This window comes from Haemaphysalis longicornis, unplaced genomic scaffold (assembly GCF_048455015.1).
Source record: "Haemaphysalis longicornis isolate Haplotype H1 unplaced genomic scaffold, Haemaphysalis longicornis Haplotype H1 scaffold_8, whole genome shotgun sequence".
In the NCBI taxonomy this organism is placed as follows: Eukaryota; Metazoa; Arthropoda; class Arachnida; order Ixodida; family Ixodidae; genus Haemaphysalis; species Haemaphysalis longicornis.
Window position 1 is genome coordinate 166,465,557 of NW_027526445.1, and position 14,164 is coordinate 166,479,720.

Below are 14,164 nucleotides of genomic sequence, written 5' to 3' on the forward strand. Positions count from 1 at the left end.
GACTGTGAGGGCCTCCGTGAACTACGAGCCCGACACGCCCAGCAGGTGCCATCATACGACGACGCCCACGAATCCTAGTCATGACATAGAGAGATCGCTCTCCCTGTGGGAGTTCGCCATCGAGTCGGGCGTAGCCCGAAGAATTTAGGGCCTAAAGGGGCCCTGTACCCCCTTCCAAACCACCCCCCTTTTTCTTAGGCCACTGACCATCCCTTTATTTTTTAATAAATATGTATAAACACATACATACATTCCAGAAAGCTGTTGCCGATGATGATGGTAGCTCTTGACGGTTGGTGGAGATGATGGTGATGATGATGTATCACCCCCTACTCTCTGAAAAACACCCCTGTAGTTCCTTTTTTTTGTGCGTACAATACGCGGAACAATTGTTTTTCTTTACGCTTACGACTGGCAACTTTCCACATGCCAATCTATGAAATGGGGTATGCAGTAAAAACACCCGTCATAACGGACTCACTTTGTTCTAAATCTCGCTTTAAATTCAAACTGCTTCCTTGTACCAGCTGCAGTGTATAGAAATCACATCATGCCCACTTTTATCGCTTGCATCGAATCCCGGTCTTCTGTTATCGCAGGCCTGTTTAGGGGCCCATTATGCACAATATGGCCTGTGCCGATCGTCTAGCCATATCTCAAAGACGGAAAGTACCTGGGCGCACAAAAGGACATTTAGGGTAAATTCTTCTTTAGAAGGGACAATCGCCGTGGACATCAACAGTAAACCCCAACCGCACACTTTCGACACACCGTAGCAAATGTCGCATTAAGTACTCAAGAACCCACTCTAACATGCAGTAAATAAAAAGAAAATGTGTAGCAGTTACAGGAGTGGGGTCTTTCAAAGTTCTTGGAGATCTATGGGAGAGGCCGTTGTAATGCAGTGGACTTAAGAATGATGCTGATAATGATGAACCAAATCACATTTTTTTACCGAATTATGAAATTCATTGACTAATTTATTGCCTTGGCCTACCTCCTGAAGCAAATCGGTGTATACATATGCAAGTAAACTGAGAAAAGATAATTTGTTCAACCAGTTAATAGAGAGTTTTAGCAGTCCGTCCGTTCCGTTCGGTACGTTGTTACCGGGTTGATCGGGACTGGTCTGCGCTAAGGAGGAAGGGCGAGGAGCCGCGGACATGGCGAAGGCAGGCCCGCGGAACTAATCCCCAACCGCGACGAATGGCCAAGTGCCCAGACGGGTCCCGGTCAATCCGCTAACAACGCACACGACGGAACAGACGGACTGCTAAAACTGCTGAAACTCGGGCCTCGCGTGACGTGTGCGTTCTAACTTCACGCCCTTCACGTTCCGCCATTCATAATATGAAATTTTTCCTTTTTTCTAATTACTCTTGGATTCACTTAATGAGTGCCGGAATTTCTTCTCGGCTCCTGAGTTGACATGCACCGTTCATGCGGGGCATCATCATCATGACCTCCTTCTGCACGCTCTATCGCGCTGGCTGTGCGTGCATTAGCTGCTGCTGCGTGTTCGAGATCGTTCCAAAAACGCGGCTGGCGGCCAATTGACTGTGCAATCACCGTTCCTCTGCTCTCAGCCTCCCTGCGTCCAACAACGCGGATTCGAGTCCTCCCGACTTAGGCACCGCACTTCAGGAACAGGAGCAACCCCAGGAAGGTGTCGAGACCATGGGCCTTGAACTCCCAGTGCTCGGGGCTGTTGAGGTGGTGACGAAGGCCGAATCGAAGCGCTTCATGAGCCTCGTGCTGATGTTCCCGGACCTGGATAAGAAGGGGCCTTCTAAAGAAGAGGAACTGCTACACCCGCTCGGTGCTCTACAGGCGCAGCTCGCGCGAGCTTCGTCCGCCAGCCTGGCCGCCTGCCTCGCCCGCAACCCGGGCTTCTACCGAGTGGAAGAGTGCGAATACAGGTTCATCTACTACCTGGGCCCAGATTCTGACTTCTTTGTGATCGAGGATGCCGAAACGCTGACCTCGGAAGGTGTCTTGAGGCACGTGCACAAGTTATTACATGAGGAGGGCCCCTCGAAGAACGAACTTCTTCACCCCGCCAACCTTCCACAGTCGCCACCCGCGAGGGCTACTTCCACCAGCCTGGCCGCCTGCCTCACCCGCATCCGGGGCTTCTACCAGGCGGAAGAGGGGGACCACACTTTTGTATACCACGTGGGCCCAGGATTACAACACGAAGGGGCCGACGATGCAGACGCGCTGACGGAGGCCGACTTGGATGGCGTCTTGAGGCACGTGCAGAAGTTCCTGGAAGTTAAGGGCCCCTCTCAATGGCTGGGCCCGCTCAGCACTCAACAGGCGGTGCTCGTGCGATCTACGTCCTCCAGCCCGGCCGCCTGCCTCACCCGCATCCGGGGCTTCTACCAGGCGGCAGGGGCCGACTACACGTTCAACTGCGTCTTCCGCAGTTCGACTGCGTCTTCCGCAGCCCTTCTGCTGGCTCCTCCTCCGAGACGCCTGATCTCCAGGGCTGGGGTGGTCCGGCGGAGAGAGACCCGGTATCGGCGCATGCGGAGAGTACCGGGCTGTGGAGCGCCGTGCCACCCTGTGCGGGAGCAGCAGCAGCTGGTACGCCACTGCCCCGGGCGAGCTGGAGGAGGACGTGGAAGACCGCTAGAAGAGGTGGTATCTGTGAAACTGAGGCTCAGACACACGGCAGCGACCCCCCCAGCGACTGCAGGGCTGTAGCTGGTGCGGGAGAAGTATGCCAAAGAGAACTGGCTCCTCAAAGATAAGCTCAAGTCTCTGCAAGACTCCGGGAAATCCTTAGGGGTCCCTACCAAAGTGGACGCTGGCTCCTTGCATGCTCCGGCAAGGAGGTGCGAGAGCTTCCAGTGGGCTGTGACACGCCACAGCGCAGGCGCCAGCGGGTGGGGCCGCCATTGTTGCGGCCACTGGCTGATTCCCGTGCTCTGCGGCGGAACGCCAGCAGCGGGAGCCTTGTGGAGGAGCAGGCTGGGAGCCGCTACGTGGCGCCCCCGAGAGATCGCATTGTGCGTCGCGGCTGGGACTTAGTTTTCGTGTTCGCTTTGCAGACAATTAACGGAACTTTCTGTTGTTTACACTTTCCGATACGTCCAGCTTTTAGGATGGCGATCTCGTAAATGTGGTTATGCTCCTCCACATTTATTTATCGTGGGCCTGTTTAAGTGCCCTCACGCAATAAAGACAATATGGCCCGTCCTGATTGTCTCCATCATCTTAACAAGGAAAAGAATAAGCACCTGCGTGCACAACTGGGCTCTTTCAGTTGGTTTTTAATTTTGGAAAAGAGAATCGGCGAGTGCACATAATGTGAACTGGCACACGTTTCGACACAGCGTGGTGAAATCGGGTTTCAGCATTTCAAGAAACCTCCAACGGCAGCAAATACAAAATGAATGTTAAGGCAGTTACATAAGAGTGTGGATTTTTGCTGTCTGTTTACAATGGTCGGTATCCCAAGAGGAAGAGTTCACCAGACACGGCACTCAGTGTTAAGTTACTCCACTATGATTTATTCCAGAATGAAGGATCGTATAGAGCGATTATATAGATGGATCGCAGATGGTTCAAGTTGCTTCTACCTGCAAAACGCTTGCCAAACATCGAAGCCGCTGCTGTTCCTCGGTGTTCCTTCAGAATGGCCTCGTCGGCGAGCATTGAGACCCCTGTGCAGTAGTGCAGGACCAAGCCGCTGACACTACATACAGGCGTAAAGAGATCGCCTGCAGGAAAACGTGATTTCCGCGACACGAACTATCTAAAAGCGGTAGGTATAGCCCTCGGGGATGCGAGGACGCACAAAAATATGGGCATTGCGCACCACCATCCACTGCGAATCGATGTATCTACCAGTGCTTGGCACTTACTGCGGCCCGCCGTTGTAGAAAAAGCATCCCGGCTTGCCGAGAAGTACGACCTCCCACCCGGTAATGTAAGCGGGGAAGGGGGGGGGGGGGGGGGGGGTATCGCGACTCGCAAGCCATGCCACGTGAACGCGAAAGGAGGCGCGTTGCCTGAAACTTCAAAGGAGACAGTTTTGATGCACGCTATTACGTATACATAACACCTGCCCACTAATTTTTCTTGACTCTTCAGCCCGAGCGCACGTCTGCTTGCTTCACCTTTCGTGGCCGTCGCCGACGCGATACTACAGTCGTCTCACCCGTAACTTACTCTGACACTCGAAAAAAGAAGGTAAGCTCCGCACCACTGATAATTTTGGGAGAAAGCTAAGCTAAGCGAAGCATTTCACAGCTGTTCACAGAATCTGTACACCGATATTCCCAGAGACCGTGGCCGCAAGAACTTTAGCTGTGTTTTAACAATAATTGTGCCTGAACAGGAAAACGAGGGCTGATGTCGCCAAGATGTCTCGGGAAGACGCATTTGTACAGAAGTGCTGTGTTGCACACATTTCGGGGCGCCTTGGCTTCCGAAGCCTTTTTTGGCTCCTTTAGCGCTCATCAGAGCAGATAAAGCAAAACCTCTGCGACTTAATGCGTACGCGCATTTATGTGTATGTGCGTGTATGTATGTGCGCCATTTACTACGGAAATACGACCTTCATGTTCGAAGTTTTCAACGGTGTACGTAACTTGTGCGCCCAAATCAATTTCAGGTGAAGCGCTCAACTTGTGAACTGAACTTTCGGCCACTAAGACGGTATAAAAGGGGCGAATGAAGAGCTTCGGTATAAACGATACTTCACTAAAATAGTGCGCGTCATGCACGCCCGCGTTAGGCCACCTGCGGAAAATTTGGATAAAAACAGCGCTTCCGTGATTACGATGGTGGTTCGGTTGAATGTGCCCTTGTTCGCACGAAAACGGTTCAAGACAACCGCAGGTGTTCACGACGCCCGTACCTTGTACTTCACAGAGCCGCGGTTATGCCTTATGGTATACCAGCTTACATGTGCAGCTTCCTCGGTGTGCTTTTTAACGCATACAAGTGACGTGAAACTTTTTGGAAGTTGCGCATAATGTATACATTACCAGATGGTGTCCGGGACACCGAATACCATTGCGTGAAACGTAACTGCAGAATTATTTCTTCGCTCGGTTTTGTTACTGAAATAAAGGCGGTTTTGTTGGTCGTTGTTTCCTATGGCCATGTCCTTTTCAATGTCGCAGCAGCAATGTCTTCAAGCAGAGACCTTGTTTCACCCCAAACAAACATTCCCACAGCTATGTTGCTCCCCAGCGAATGGAACTCAGGGCATCAGCTAGGATGGACAGCGAGAGTTACATCACACAGAAGGAGGAGGAATAAACTTTTATTGTGCATACCACGATGTGCTCAACCTCCAAAGTCCAGGAGGCCGCGAGTCCGAGCTGCGTCCAGAGCTCGTTTCACCAGGGCTTGCCGTCGCTCTGGTGCTGAGCTGGTCAGCTTGGACTCCCACTGCTCAGGGTTGGGGGATGGGATGGGGTTAGGGTGGTGAGGACAAGAGAAAACAAGGTGGTAAGTCGTGAGAGCTATGTGACAGTGCGGGCAGTTGTAGGGGAAAAGGGACGGCGAGATGTGGTGTAGGATTGGGTGATTATAGAAGGTTTCAGTCTGCAGGCGGCGGTAAAGGGTGGCGTGGTGTGTTGGGAGGGAGGGGTGGGGCGGGGGGTATATTCTTCGTGTGTGCCTGCAGTGGGACAGTATGGCACTGAAGGTGGGATCAAGGGCAGGGAGCGTGTATTCACTGGTGGGAGGGTAGCAACCAGTGTCGGTCCTTGAAGTTGGGAGTGCCCGGTAGTGCAGATCGCGGGCTGCGGCATGAGCCGCTTCATTCCCAACCAGGCCGGCATGGCCAGGAGTCCATACAATGGTCACTTCTAGGTCCGGAGGTAGGTAGCGTAGCATGGGTAAGGCTTGCTGTGGGGCGAGACCGGCCTGGTAAAGGCGGCAGGCTTGCTGTGAATCGCTAATGATGGTGAGATAAGGCTGATTTCGATGTGTAGTAATGGCATGGGCGATGGCCAGGGCTTCGGCTTCGGGTGTAGGCATATTTCGGTAAGTTGCCGCAGTAAGGGTGTTGCCAGAAATGTCCAGGGTGACAAGCGTAGCCGGAGAATTGGGGGAGGGATGCGCAACGTCCGTGTAACGGGTCTGCGGGTCATTGCCGTAACGCTTCTCGAGGTGGCGTACTCGAGCTTCTCTTCGCGCCCGGTTGTAAATGGGGTGCATGTGCCTGGGTATGGGCGCTGTTCTGAGTTGTTGCCGAATGGAAAGGGGGATGCGCTGTAGGTTAAGACGAGCAGGGGGCGGGGTTCGGCCTATATTATGAAGAACCTGACGGCCTGTGGGGGTGAGGGCAAGTCTTTGCAGCTGAGACACGCGCTGGGCTTCGATGAGTTCATTCAGTGTGTTGTGGAGGCCAAGTTTCATGAGGCATTCGTTCGCGGTGTAAGTAGGCAGGCTGTGGGCTGATTTGTACGTCTTTCTTATGAGGGCGTCCAACTTGTTCGTCTCTTGGGGTTGCAGATTGACCAAGGGGGTCCCGCAAGTGATACGGCTGGTGAGCAAGGCTTGTACGAGGCGACATGTGTCTGACTCTCGCAGTCCATATGAGGAGCCCCGGATACGGCGAATGAGATGCGTCAGCTGGGAGACTGTCTTGTGTAGCTGTGGTAGGAGAGCTGACCCGGATCCGTCTTGATGGAATGGAACTCCCAAGATGCGAAGCGTGGGAACTTGTGGGATGGAAGCGCCGGATATGCTGACCTGGGGATCGGGAGTTGTGTTGGCTTTTCTTCCCCTAGTACGAGCACGAAGAACGAGAAGGCCAGATTTAGTAGGTTCGCATGTTAGTCCTCTAGGTTGGAGATATTCCATTGTTGTGTCAATAGCTTGCTGTAGGCTGTCTTGCTGCTCACCGCTAGAGCCCCGGGTTGTCCAAATGGTGAGATCAGCAGCATAGAACGCGTGGTGAATTCACCTGCAAAGCTTCGTTGTTATCACCTGCATCAGGTTGCAGGGAAGGCTCTGGCGCTGACCCGGGGTGGTTGGTCGCATCGCAGCTCTCGTCGGCAGATGTGGACATGGTTGGCGTGGCACAGGCGCGCGCTCAGCTGTGGCGAGATGGCGGCCGTGCACGGCGGCGGCCGTGCACGCTAGGCCTGAACTGTAGGCCTAGTGGGGCGTCGGCGTGGTCGCAGAGTCTGGATGGCTTGTTGTGGCACCCGCTGGTCCGATCACGTCGATTGAGGGGTCAAAATGTTCCTCCGGCGTTCAGGAAGTCGTTGGAAGTGTCCAGCTGGTCGTGCACATCGAGCGATCGCAGATACAAAGGCAGAAAGCGGGAGTCAAAACGAGCTGCAAGCGCCTGTGTTGGCCCCCTAGCGGCGATCTTCACATCACACAGAACTCACAAAAAAAAAGCTATAGATGGACAGGCAACATTACGGGCGGCTTTATTCCAGCAAGCTATTGCCGATGATGATGGTTGCTCTTGATGGTTGGTTGTGGTGATGATGATGGTGATGTATCACCCACTACTGTCTACCAAGCATCCCGGATTTCACCTTTGCCCACTACCGCTTGGGACGAAGAACCTTTCCGCCTCCACATCTCAACATGTCTCGCGAAGACACGGTCATCTACAGACAGCTACAGACTAACACATTTCCACATGGTACATTACTACACTCAATGGATCCGACACTGCACACATACACTTGTAAATTCTGCGTGGAGCCATGCACTCTCTACCACATGGTATGGGAGTGCCGCCACACACCATCCCTTGCCCCAAACCCAAATCCCTCACTTGAGCAGTGGGAGGGTCGGTTGACCAGCTCCAACCCGGATCACCAACAACATCTGGTAGACCGGGCGAGACAGGCCGCCAAGACCCCGGGCTTCCTGGACTAAGGAGGTCCCCCACCTGGCGGTCAACCCAACAACATTGACTGCTCAATTAAATGTTTATTCCTCCTCCTCCTCTGTTATAGAATACGCGGAACATTTGTTCTTCCTTGCGCCTGCACCACTGGCATCTTGCAACTTGACAATCTATGACATCTGGTACGCAGTGCACACCCGTCATAACGAACTCTATTTGTTCTAAATCTCGCTTTAAATTCAAACTGATACCTTGCACCAGGTGCAGTGTATAGAAACCACATCATACCCGCTTGTATCGCATGTAGCTGATCCCGTCTCTTGTTTCGAAGATTTTGTCCAGGTGTATCTCGGAAACAAAATGTGCCTGGGCGCACCAAAGGGCTTTTCGGGTTAATTCTTCTTTGGAAGGGACGATCGCCGCGGGCACGAACTGTGAACCCACACGCACAATTTCGACACACCGTATCAAAATCGTATCGCCGGTATTCAATAGCGAGGCGCGCATGCAGGCAACCATGTGAATGCGCCGTCACTGGTTACGTCGTGCTCCGCGAGATGGCGGTACTTGTCCGTGTCCGCGTGACTCCGTGCTAAGCGCATGATATGGGTTGGGCATTCCAACCTTTAGCCCGCCTAACGCAAATTAATGCCTCGACTCAAATGTGAGTGCGATAAATAACAACTCTGTTGGCACCACCGTTGAGAATGTGGTTGAAACGGAACAGACGACGCACGCCCGTGTTATTTTTGTTCTTCGGCATGCGGCCGCAGTGGCATAAGCCGCGCCATGTTTGTGGCGCTTCGGCCATGTCCGTGGCCATTTCATTGTTGCCAAATGAAGAAATTGACAGCTAAACTTTTCAATGAATACCGGCTATAGAAGAGAAACCGCCTCTATTATTGCCACACGCTCCGACAAAGCGTTCCATTATAGTAGTGAGAGCGGGAAGAGCCAGCGACCACCGGAACAGCGCCGTGTCCGTAGAGTTTCTCACTAGATGTCGAGAAACTCTGTGGCCGTGTCAAGCGACCGCCTTCCAGACGATTCTGCGCCGGGTAGCACGCGCAGGTGTGCCGAGTGGCGTCCAGCGCAGGGCTCGCGGACGCACGTGGGGGGGCTCGCCCAGCAACGCGTTCAGAGAGCGGCAGAGCTCTCTCTCGAGAGAGAGAGAAAAGACTTTATTCAAAGCGTCCGGCATGGGAGGGAGCAAATCCGGCCACGCAGGGCGCGGTGCTCCCCCGTCTTACACTACGTCTACAGTCCTATAGGCGTGTGTCGGGCCTAGATCCCGAGGCTACCGTGCCCCGGCCCCGCTCGGACTACTCGGGCTCCCTCTAGGGGTTCCCTTTCGCCTCTGCAGGGCCAGAGCTGCCTCGAGCTGCTGGACGGCCCATCTCTGGTCCTTCGGCTCCGCAGAGCCCACACACTGTCTCACACGCGGCGGGTACGCACCGTCCTCAACACTGTCACAGCCCCACATGATGTGGGCCAAGGTAGCCGTCGCCCGCGCACACATGCTGCACACCTCACTCTCGAAGAGTTCCGGGCACACGTGGCGCGCGAGCGCCGGGGTCAACACCGTCTCTGTTTGTAGTTGGCGCAGCCTCACCGCCTCCCACCTGGTTAAGTCCCGGTGTGGGGGCGGGAAGCCGCGTCGCTGTTCGCGGTGCCACTTGAGGATTCCGCCGTAGTCCGTCAGGGGATCCTCTTCTGCCGTTACTGTCGCCGCCTCTTCGGAAGCGAGGGCCGCCGCGTCCCGGCACGTGGCGAGACCACGGGCCGCGGCGTCCGCCTCCTCGTTGCGGTTCGGTGCGTCTGGTGTCAGGTCTCGGCCCGCGTGGGCCGGGAACCACTTGAGCGTGACCGGCGTCGTCCCCCGGTCCTCTCTCAGGATCCTCGCTGCAGCCTCGCACACCGCTCCTCTGGCGAAGTTGCGGATTGCAGTCTTGCTGTCGCTCAGGATCGTGTGTACACCCGGGGCGCTCAGGGCCAGGGCGATTGCCACCTCCTCCGCCTGGCTCGCTCCCCGGACGCACACGCTGCACGCGGTCTTCAGCTCCCCCGTGGCAGCGGTCACCGCCACCGCCGCGAAGGTGTTCGGACGGCTCCTGCTCCTGGCGGCGTCCACGTACACCGCCCCGTCCTCGTCGCGATACTTGCGTAGCAGCGCCTTTGCCCGTGCCGCTCGCCTCTCCGCGTTGTTGGTGGGGTCCACGTTCTTGGGTAGCGGATACACCATCAGGCGTCTGGTCGTCTCGTCCCGCAGCGGCGTTGACTCGGGGTCCGGCGCTTCTGGGGCGCCCATGCCCACTCGGTCCAGGATGCGGCGCCCGACCGCGGAGCGGCCCAGGCGCGCCAGTTGGGCTGTTCTCTGGGCCTCGCTGATCTCCGAGAGTGTGTTGTGCACCCCCAGAGACAGCAAGGCCGACGTCCTGGTCCCGTTCAGCAGGCCCAGGGCTCCCGAGTACGCCTTGCGGATGGCCGCGTCGATCCGCTGCCGCTCCGCTTCCGTCCAGCGGTGGAACGCTCCCGCGTATGCTGCGTGACTGACCACGAAGGCCTGCAGCATACGTATGAGGCTCGCCTCTCGCATTCCCCTCGAACGGGACGCCACGCGCTTTATCAGGCGCGTCGCAATCCCCATCTTCGTCGTTATGTGTCGGGCAGCCGTGCCGTTGGTGCGGTGGGCGTCCACATACATCCCCAGGATCCGCAGACCCTGGACGTGCGGGACGGGTGTCCCGTCCCCAGCTCGAACTACGATGTTGCGTTCCGCCTCCTCGGCGGCCCGCTTCCTCCAGCGCCCCGGCGGGGGCAGTATCAGTAGCTGGGACTTCTGCGGCGAACACCGGAGGCCCGTGCCCTCGAGCGCGGCCTCGACGGCGTCCACCGCTGCCTGCAGTCCGGTCTCGATTTCGTTGTCGCTGCCGCCCGTCGCCCAAATGGTGACGTCGTCCGCGTACAGGCAGTACTTGATCTTCGGTCCCAGCGCTTCGAGGCGGTTCGCCACCTCGATCATGACCAGGTTGAAGAGGAGCGGAGATATGACCGAGCCTTGCGGGGTGCCCACGCTGCCCAGTTCTCTCTCCTCCAGTCGGTCTCCGCCCACCTCCAGCCTGGCCGTGCGATGGGTCAGGAAGGAGCGAATGTAGTCATAGGTTCGCTGTCCCATGTTCAGCTTCGTCACCTGGGCCAGGATCGCCGAGTGCTTCACCTTGTCGAAGGCACTCTGCAGGTCCAGGCCCAGGACGGCTCGGTTGTCCTTCTTCGGTACCCCTCCGGGGGGCTCCAGAACTTCTCTTTGCAGCAGCAACATTGCGTCTTGGGTCCCCAGGCGCGACCGGAAGCCCAGCATGGCGTCCCTGTAGTGGTTGCCATCCTCCAAGTAACGCTGCCACCGGGTGTTGAGGACGTGTTCCAGCACCTTGCCCACGCAAGACGTGAGCGAGATGGGACGCAGGCCCTCTATCCCCGGCGGCTTGTTTGGTTTCGGGAGCAGGATCGTCTTGGCCGTCTTCCACAGCGGAGGGAGCCGGCCACTGTTCCAGCACTTGTTGTAATATCTCGTTAGCGACGAGACGGCCGCGTCGCTGATGTTGCGCAGCGCCTTATTCGTGACTTTATCGGGTCCAGCGGCAGACCGGCAGTTCAGTGCCTGCGTCGCCTGCCTCACCTCCCACTCTTCGATGTCGCGATCGAGGGTCGGGTTGGGGGCGCCCGCGTACTCCGGGTGTTCCTCGTGCGGTGTCGACGGAAGGTACTTGTCATTTAGACTCCGGTACATCTCCTCTTCGCCCAGCTGGCCAGCCGCGGCGTGGAGGATCTGCGCCATCCGATGTCTCTGGTGTTCCTTGCTTTGGGTCTCGTCCATGAGGTGACGTAGGAGTTTCCACGTCCCACCCCGATGGAGTTGGCCGTCCGCCTCACTGCACAGCGCGAACCACTGCTGCGCGCACAGCTGGCGACTGTAGCGTTCAATCTCGCGACCGAGAGCCGCCACCCGCTTGCGCAGCGTGCGGTTGAGACGCTGGCGCTTCCACCTGCGTTGTAACGATCGTCGCGCTTCTATGAGATGTGCGAGGCGCGGGTCCACCCTGTCCGCCTCCTCCGGAACCTCGACTTCGGTCGTCGCATCCTTGGCGGCGGCGACCAGGTTGGCCGCCCACCGGTCGACGTCCTCGATCTCTCCCAGATCTGTCTCTCGGAACTTGTGCCAGTCCGTGAGGTTCTGCCTGCTTTTCTTGTTGACTTCGCCGTCCGCCCGCGCGTGGCCGAGCGGGATCGTCACCTCGATAATGTAGTGGTCGCTGCCCAGGTTGCAACCCGTGTTCCGCCACCGCACCGTCTCGCCGCGAGGCAGGAGCGCGAAGGCGAGATCGGGGTTGGTGTCCCGGGCAGTCGACGTTCCGATGCGCGTTGGTTGCGTCAGGTTGGTGAGTAGCTCGAAGTCCGCCTCGCCGGCGTCCTCCAACAAGTAACGTCCCTTCACCGTGGTGCGTGTATATCCCAGTTCTTCGTGCTGTGCATTGAAGTCCCCGCACACCACAGCCGCCGCGTTCGCCCCGTGGGCCGCGTCGCGGATCTTGTGCAGTAACGTTTTGAAGCGCTGTTTTCCATGCTGTGGGTTACTATATACATTTGCCACAAACACCGTGGTCGAGTATTTCTTCTTATTCCGTCCCTTCTTGCCCGCGATCACCAGTTCCGTGACGCAGAGTTCGATGGCGGAGTCTCTGTTGCCCAGGAACTTTTCGTGGTTGACGCTCGTGATTCCCTTGCGGACGAACGTGCACACGCCCTGCGCCGCGCCCTTCCCACAGGTCCGCGCGCTGGGCGGACAGGCGTATGCACGGTAGCCGGGCAAAGTCGTCACTTTCGGGTCCTCGGCGTGTGTTTCCTGGACCGCTATCACGTCGGGAAGCTCCCTTGGGTCAAGCGATCGCAGGTGTTGTTGCAGCACTGCCTTGCGGCACCGGTACCCGTTTGCGTTCCAGTGCCACACCACCAATTGATCTCCTTGGGGCCCTCTATCCATGACGCGGCGAAGCTTCCGGTGGCGTTTGGGTTCCTTGGCCGGCGGCGTTCATCCAGCCCATCATGAACTGTTTCAACTCTTCCACGATGGAGTTCTTCATCTCCGACATCTCCTGGCGGAGCTCGGCGAATCCCTTCTCCATGCGGACCTCGAGGCGACCCACTCTCTCGTCGATCCGGGTGACCTTTTCGTTCAGGGTCCTGATCTCACGGTCGTGCTTGTCCAGTCTCTTGTTGATTTGGCGTATGCGGATCGCGTAGTTGATGCCATCGTCCGCGGGGCGGCCGGCCGTCGAGGCCGTTTCCGCGGCGTCTTCGTTCATGGTCGTAGGGCCGTCTTCCTCGTTGTCCGAGTCTATGATGGCGGCTCGTCTTCGCACCTTGTGCGGGGGTGGCTTCGCTTTCGTCGTCACCGGCAGCGGCGGCGATGGCGGCGGCGGCGGCGTCGGTGACTGACCGGCGGGCTTGGCGCCCAGCGCCGTGAAAGTCGCGGGCTGGGGCGTCGCACCAAACGACCACGTGGCCGGCGCCTGCTGCTGGGCAGTCGTTAACTTGTTGATGACTTCCTGTTGCTGCTTGATCGTCGCTTGCAGCAGTTTGATAGTGCTCTCCAACTGCGACATCTTGGCCGTCATCGGATCGTCCTGCTTCCTTGCCGGCGTGCGCGAGCGTCTGCGCTGCTGCTGCGCTCCGCTCCCACCGCCAGCGCCGCCGCCGCCGCACGTGGCGACCGTAGCCCACGACTTCCGGCTGACGTCACGCGACTGGCTCCTCTGCCTATCGCCGCTCTTCCCGCGCTCGCGGCTCTTGCTGCGGCTCTCGTGACGTGTTTCCTGTTCTCCAAGCTTCGGGAACTCTCCATTTCCAGGAAAGCGGACCTTGCCTCTCTGGCCGGATTTTGCCGCCTTTTCCGCCGCCATCTTGCGCTCTTGTTCGCGCTGGCGGACCAGGAAGGGAGTCTTGTACTTATTTCGACAGTTACCGGTGCCCGAAGCGTGCGGGCCGCCGCATAACTTGCAACGGGGTCGGCATTCATTTTCGTGGTTCGGCCCTGGGTTGGGCTTTCCACACGCGAAGCAAATTTTGGCGTCCGGCCGCGGGCAGACATCTTTGCGGTGTCCAAGTTGCCCGCACGTCCGGCACACTTCTTTGTGTTGCTTATAGAGCCTGCACCGCACCCACAGGCCCGCGAAATTTACATGCGACGGGACTTTGACCCCCTGAAACAGCACAATGACTGCCCGGGAGTCGCCGATCCTGTGCGCCGCGATAACCGTGGGGTTGTGA